Source organism: Sphaeramia orbicularis, chromosome 16, assembly GCF_902148855.1.
Source record: "Sphaeramia orbicularis chromosome 16, fSphaOr1.1, whole genome shotgun sequence".
NCBI lineage: Eukaryota > Metazoa > Chordata > Actinopteri > Kurtiformes > Apogonidae > Sphaeramia > Sphaeramia orbicularis.
In genome coordinates this window covers 33,449,996-33,457,311 of record NC_043972.1, presented here as the reverse complement: position 1 = coordinate 33,457,311, position 7,316 = coordinate 33,449,996, and the positions used below count along the sequence as shown (strand labels likewise).

The following is a 7,316-nucleotide window of genomic DNA, read 5'->3' as shown; positions in this document are numbered from 1 at the left end:
ATGATATGTGTAATTGCAGCTAAGACAAACTGCATCTACTGTCCTCATCCCTGCCTCCCTCTCAGTTTCTCTATTCCTCCCCCATCTTCACATCATTCTGTGTCAGTCAATGACTGAAAATCGCTACAATGCCACCGTCAGTCTCTCTCTTTTCACCACATCATGGCAATTCATGCTTCTTGTTAAAATCCTCAGTTAATCTCTATCTATCCCGCTTCACCTACCTTTTCCTGTCAATACAATGACAGTGTAGTATTCAGCTCTCATTTTCTTTACACATCCTTCAGTGGTACCTTGACCCTTTGCACAGACAAAATCACATTCATACCGTATACAGAGGGGGTAAATACAACACACATACCTATACAGTGCACCTGTGATAATGTGGTGATCTATAATATGGACCAAGAATGCAAGACAAGGTCAAACGCAGAGGGAACAAATTCATGACACTAATCTCTCTGGTGATTCATGGTCCATTCACAAAGATAACTGCTTCTTGCTGTCACTGTCCACTCCTTTCTAACTTTCACACATAAAGCATGTAAAATAACATGAACCGCCTTGCAACACACGACACACATGACTTCTTCCATGTTACTGTCAATTTCTTTCTTGTTTTCCGACCTGGGGTGATGATGTTGCACTGAATTTATAAGCAGCTATTCCTGTTTAATATTATCTTAAGGACCTGAACAGCTCATTCCTCTAATCAGTGATTTTCTTGTACCTGTCACTATTTGTCTATCAGCTCCTGGCTGTTTTGTAGGTTGCACTTCAAGGATAATGAATAACAGTTTTAAAACTGTCTCATTTAGGCACTCCAAAGATGTCCTGCACATGAATGGAAATGCCCGTTTCCAAAGTCACTCTGAAAGGTACTCTATCCATTTCTTTAATCTTTGGGAAACTATTTCAGACTCCTCTTGCTTGCATTCTTTCCTATTGTTGCCCACTTTTTCTTTACCTTTTATCCTGTGTGCTGTTAAATCTAACTGCTTGACTGAGGTTTCTTTACGTGTTAACTGGAACCACATGTGATGCTTCAGTCTCTGAGGAGCCACCAAGTTATTTAGATGTAGAAAGTGTGCGTGCGTGTGTGCGTGTGTGTGTGTGTGTCTTGAGGTGGAAGGGAGGGGGGTGGTTTCTGACAGCCAGAAAGCATTGGGTTTCATATATAAAGAAGGAGAGAAAATATGTGAGTGGGAAAGAAGAAGTTAGTGAGAAGTCAACACAGGGAGGGGAGGAGGAGAAAAAAAGATGAGGCGGGAGATGGGTGGGAAATGCGGTGTGGCTTGTTTTTGAGGAGGGTAAGGGCGTAAAAGGTGGGAGGGGGGAAAGACGAGGTATAAATGTTGTTATAAAAAAGAGGCGGTCTTTGATAACATATTCTCTAATGGCCTTGGTTATGTAATTAGCATTGTTTTAGCCTGTGGGTGATATGGTTTATGTAGCTGATCCTCTGGGCTGGCACTAAACAATTTCAGCTTAAATTCTTGGTGCACATATTTCCAGGGTGTTGTATTTTTGTGCGTGGGTGGTGGGTCTGCGCTTTGAGTGTATTCCTACACAAGGCAAAATCTCACATTTGAGGAGTTCCCAACTCTCCTCTATTATTTACAGTTCTCTTTCCTCCTCTCCTGCAATTACCCTACATTCTCTCTGCTTTCAACCCTCCTCGTCTAGACCACCGCTGCTACACTGTTTATCCTCTGAGATGCTTCTGTATCCAGCCTACTCCTCTGACGTCCACTCCCCTGAACAAGCCTATCAGCCTCCTTTAGAGTCATGTCAGTATCTGTGGGTTTCCACTTTGCACACCCTCATGTCTTTTATCTCATCTGCAGCTGATGTGGATTTGCTTGCTGTCAGAGATTCTAGGGGAATCTTCTTCCCTTAGGGCAGTAGTCTGAGCTGTGTAGAGCACAGTAATGTGTTTCAGTGTGACACCTGCTGGGGCGTATGGGGCACTGCAGTCTAACGCCAGTTTTGTATGCAAGCCAGTTTGGCAGCAAATAGATTTTTCCTCTGGGTGCTGAGTAAAGAGACCATGTTCTGTCACAAGTATGCAGGTTCTCATCCTGACTTGTGTATGCATGGAATTTCAACTTAATATCTAAATGGTTTCCGCTTTTTGAGTGATGTCATCTCAGCTGCAACCTAATTTCAGACACACATCCGACTTCACTAATTTATTTACGTTATAAACTTAGTGTACTGAACAAGCATATTCCCAAAATCAATATTAAATAAAAAATGGTATTTCCTAATTTGGCTTAACAATGCAATCTACTTAAAAGGTAAGATGTTTACCCAGCATTCAAGTCACGTCACATTGTTTTTGGGGAAAAATATGTACAGATCAGAACTGAACAAATTCTGAACACCAAGATATTATGAGCAGGTATGACTCACATTAGCAGTGGGAGGTGGAGAGGGAGGAGTGGAAAGAAAGATAGGAAGAGGAATAAAAGTGCAGCATGTGGAGAGCACACTGAGAAATGGAGGGATCAGGAGGGAAGTGGTGTGTGTATGTGTGTACAGGAAATAAATCTGCATGAAAGAAACTAAGAGAGAGAGAGAGAAAAAGAGAAATATGGCACTTTGGGGGGTGGGGGGGCCTGTTCATTCCAAGGTTTGGCTACATTCCAACCTGTCTGGCTCTGATACTGACAGTCTCCTGTTTTTTTTTCTTTGGTCTTACCTCGAGACTGACTGGACCCTGGAGCTGTCTTCTCCCTGCCTGATCCAAACTTCTGTCACCATAGCACCACCCATTTTTGCAGCTGTGCAGATAGGGGCAGAAGAGCATAAAACATGTGTCACTTTAGCTTCCTTGCTCCCCTCACTGGTCAAACAAACGAGCAGGCTGGAATTTGGAACCTCAAACAAACTTCGACCTCTTCATGCATGAGTATAACAGGCAACCAAGAACTGCCAGTGTGAATGTGTCCACATTTTTTCTTGAGTTGCTGTGGAAAGATCTGAATGGAAATTCAACACATTTTTGTCCTAGTGGAAGTGAGGAGAGACTGGAAAAATTCCTTTTAGGACAATAGGCTATCAAAGACCCCAATGACCACTCCCTGTAGTTCACAGACATGAATCAGGCAGTACAGGTTACACAACTGCTCCTGAATGAAGTGTTGCACATGGCAGACGGTCCTTTGATTGCAAAACTCAGCATGTCTCAAATGAAGTATGCACCAAATGGTGATCTATACTTGATGACAATGTATCTGATAAACTGTTAATCATAGTATATGATATTAACATCATATATTACTCACATGATGAATAAAAGTAGCAATTCTATTAACAGGCTACTTTGCCTCATATTGTATCTTGAAGACAGACAAAATACATATATACTTGGCAGTAAATTGAGATAAATGGAATTGTTTAAAATGTTCGGTGCCATGTTTGATAATTTTAAAAAATGCTAAACAAATATTTAAAAAAAAAAAAAAAAAAAATTATACTCTGCTCACATTTGATCCACACTAAATGAAAGGGATATCTCATTTCATTTGTACCTTTGAATAAGTTTTATACACTTCAAGCACAAAAATTAAAATGTGATACAAATTAATTTGGTATTAGAGAGAAATATTAATATATGTGGTAGGGCAGAGATATCTAGTTGTATATCAACAATGTGTACACCTGAAACTGTGACAAGACCCAAAAGTGAGCGCTATATGTGTTATTATCAAGGGTGTGTACGCACAGTATGTGTGGAGATGAGATATGAAAGGTACATTAGGTCATAGTGGCCAGTGTGCAGGATGGGAGGTGACATTTAACACCAGGTGGATGACGATCATATTTTTTTTGGCAGGATAAACAACAATTAGATGTGAGAAAAAGCTATGAAACATACTGACTCTTTAATCATGTGTGTATGTGATGTATGGAGATGCACAGTGTTTTGCATATTTGCTGCCTTAGTTTGAAGGAAGTCAGGACCACAGGCAGATTAATGCCCTTCACCAGCTCTGCTTGTTGAGGCAAGAAAGACATAAAACCAGTCATTTGTCCTGAAAGTAAATAAGCTCATACACAGCCAAACCTTTTACACACTTCAGGCCATTCCAAAAGCACTTTTTCAGCCATTCTACCTTCTTACCCTGACCGCTTTTAGAGTCTGTATCTAATCAAGCCTCCAGCCCCATTATCTCTCCCTCCCTCTTGCTCCCTCATTCCCTCAGTCTGACCTTACAAGGAGAGGCAACAGGGTTGATGTCATTGAATGAAGAATGCTGCAAGAATCCACGGAGAAAGGGGAGCGAAGGGGAGGGAGGAGGGGTCTGACTGGACAATTTGTGAAAACACACACACACACACACACACACACACACATATACACAACAGGGTGAGAGAGAGAGAGAGAGAGAGAGAGAGAGAGAGAGAGAGAGAGAGAGGTGCTGTTTACACTGTAATATACAAGTCCTAAGCCAAAGTCAAACGAGAAAGAACTTGTTTGGAAGGATGGTGTCATTCCTTTTCCAGACTGAAAAGCAGCACAGGGGGAGGGTCTTAATCTAGCTGGAGAGAGAGAAAGAGAAGTTACCATTACATTTTAAAGAGAACTCTTACTCAGCTTTGGAAAAAGAAGAACAAAAAGAAAAGGGGGAAGTAAAAGGGAGATCCACACTGCAGCTGTATTAACAGTGAGTAATTTTATCTGCTGTTAGAAGGAGGAGGCAGATCATACTTTTTAAGGGCAGACTGCTACAGGTTACCTAATAAGGTAAGGTCTTTTGTCAGTGCCAGTGTTAACTACTAGACACAGTACAGACTTTACTTCTTGATGTGGGATGTTTTAACACTTTTGGGAGAGTTATGTAAGTGAGACTACATCCAGTGTGGACTGTAACATGTTACATTTGCGTAAATGCAAAGGTATTTTAGTCTGTGGTTCAGTGATACCTCTTGGTGAAGGGTCTTTGGTTGAATGAGCAGCTGAACAACATTTGGTCAACGTGAAAAATCTGCCCTGCTGTCGCTGGACACTAGCTAGCTGATGACTGACGATAAGGAACGGGCTATGCGGAAGCTCCAACAGGAAGTCCAGCTAAAAAGTTGACTAAGCTAGGTAGCTAGCAAAGCAGCTCGTACGGCTGTAATGTACCGAAGAGAATAGCTGGATATTTGGCTAAATGACAGCACAGTGAAGAGACGCCGGCTGCTTTGGCGGATGAAGTAGGGCAGAAAGGGCGGCGTTATCCGTTCCGCCACAAATGACCGTAGCCTGTATCAGTAGGGGTGTGCGCGAGCGGTCCGAGCCGAGCTAACGTTAACGTCAACTGAGGAAAGACGGAGGTAAACGTTCATCATTCAAAGGCGTCTGGTCGTACTTACTTACACGTGAGTAGCTGTTGTCATTTAATGTGTAAAACTACAACAGAAAATACAACACTAAGACATGTTAGCGGTGTGTTATTTAAATAGCGTGTCTACCGAAAACATTCCGATAGCCAAGAGACTGTGTATTAACGTTGAACACTGATTTTTTTTCCTAGCTAGGTACCCAACTAATAGCTAACAAAACGTTGATTTTTGCTGCCCTACATCAGCGACAAACCTCGGCTGTCACATAGTGTTACTGTGCCCTACTTTATAATGATGGAGGTTAGTGTATAATTAACCTAGCTGTCTTTTTAATCGACTGTATTTCTGCTCCCATATCCTACTACATTTGGCTTTGCATCTTACTTATAGGTTGCCAAAGTGGGTGGAGCACTAAGGTATCTGTGTTGTCAGGAAAATAGAAATCCGGTGGATGAATTAATAGATTTTTTTCTTTATATCATACTGGATTATATATTTTAAGGAGGCCTACCCACTTATGGCACCTATAAATGTATTCTTCATAAACATGGGCTGGCCCTTTAAATACATTTATGAGGAGAGGTTATATGCCACAGCTCGTGGCACTAATGAGGGATGTTGGGAGATTACAGAGTATTTATGCCATTTTTAGTTTAAGATTTTTAGAAATTTAAAAAATGTGAAAATCCACTATCCAGTATTAGCATCTTCTTAGTGCTGTGTATTTCTACTATGCTAGTTTGTCGCCTAGATAGAAAGGAGCCTCACCCCAAGGCCATAGAAATCTGTGTTCAGGAATAACTTATAGTGAGAAGACTCGGGCATGGGTTAGTCTGAGGTTAGTGTGGCGCTGCTGTTTTAAAAGCCTGGGTTTGTGGTCACTGATGCCTGAGGGAGACAAATGAAGATGTAGGCCTAGTTTATGAAGGGAGATGATCTATGAATGGGTCTATGTTACCCTCTGTGACTGGGTGACAAGGAATCTTAATTGTAGCTCCCATGAGTCCGGACAGAAGCTATTTTAGAGCATCACTTTGCCTCTAATAACTGCATGCCTTTGATTTTGTCTCTCCCCATCTTGTGACTTTTCTTTGGCGCACATCAAGCTGTTTCAGTGCAACCAGGACTATCTGGATGAGAGCCTGCCAAAGAATACTGGCTGATGCTGTTACCAGTTTTTAAATCTCGCCTATTTAATCATTCATTTAACAGCAGTCTGAGAGGGAGAACAACATGAGTGCTCAATGAATGTCCAGTGACCTGTAAGATTTGACTCAAAAGGGTTGTTTGTCCCCACAATGGTGACCCCCGGCCTAGACAGACACGCTTTCCCAGAAACTGGGTGTGCTATTAACATCAGAACAATAGAGAGTTTCATCAGCAACACAGTGATACAATGACTGACCAAACATGGACAGTGTCAGAATTTCAGGTTGTCTATATGTTCAAGGTTTACAGCTGCTTTGTAAATGTGAGTAACCCTTTTATTTTTCTTTGTGTTGTAATTTGTGAGTAGCAAGCTTTAACCTCCTAAGACCCAGCTATGGGTTTTCTGTCCACATTTGTGGACAAGAGTTTCACAACTTTATACAAAAAAAAAGAAAAGAAAACTGTCCACCACAAAGGACATGCCATAAAAATTTTTAAAACTGCAATCTGAAAAAACTGTTGCATCATGATGTTTCCAATATAGGCACTTATTTGATAAAAAACAAAAAAAGCTTGTACTTTGCTGACATTTCCTGGGTCTCAGGAGGATATAGTAATGAGCCTTTTGCTTATTTTGGTTACTATTTTTACCTTAAGAGCCCTGTCTTTTCTAGTGTGAAAATTGCCATCACTGTAGATAATTTACGTGGTTAAAGTGTGATAATAAAAACAGTATCGCTACCTGAATATGTGCTAACTGCACCTACAGTATACCAGAGCATTTTGCTTTTGAGTGGAAAAAGCAAAGAAGCACCACGTGACTTACCATGCTG

At 41.2% G+C, this 7,316-nt stretch overlaps 1 protein-coding gene across 6 annotated transcripts in view; it reads left to right on the top strand.

Moving 5' to 3' along the window:
- The first annotated feature begins 4,439 nt into the window (after positions 1-4,439).
- The window catches only part of zyx (zyxin), a 17,414-nt gene continuing 14,537 nt past the window's right edge, over positions 4,440-7,316 (top strand). Inside the window, exon 1 of one of the 6 annotated variants that reach the window (XM_030158267.1) lies at positions 4,440-4,677. The gene's annotated coding sequence lies outside the window, so the exon portion shown is untranslated. Of the gene's footprint in view, positions 4,754-4,810; positions 4,844-4,930; positions 5,371-7,316 lie in introns of those variants that run through there. The other 5 variants (XM_030158268.1, XM_030158266.1, XM_030158270.1 and 2 more) reach the window with 5 other exon arrangements.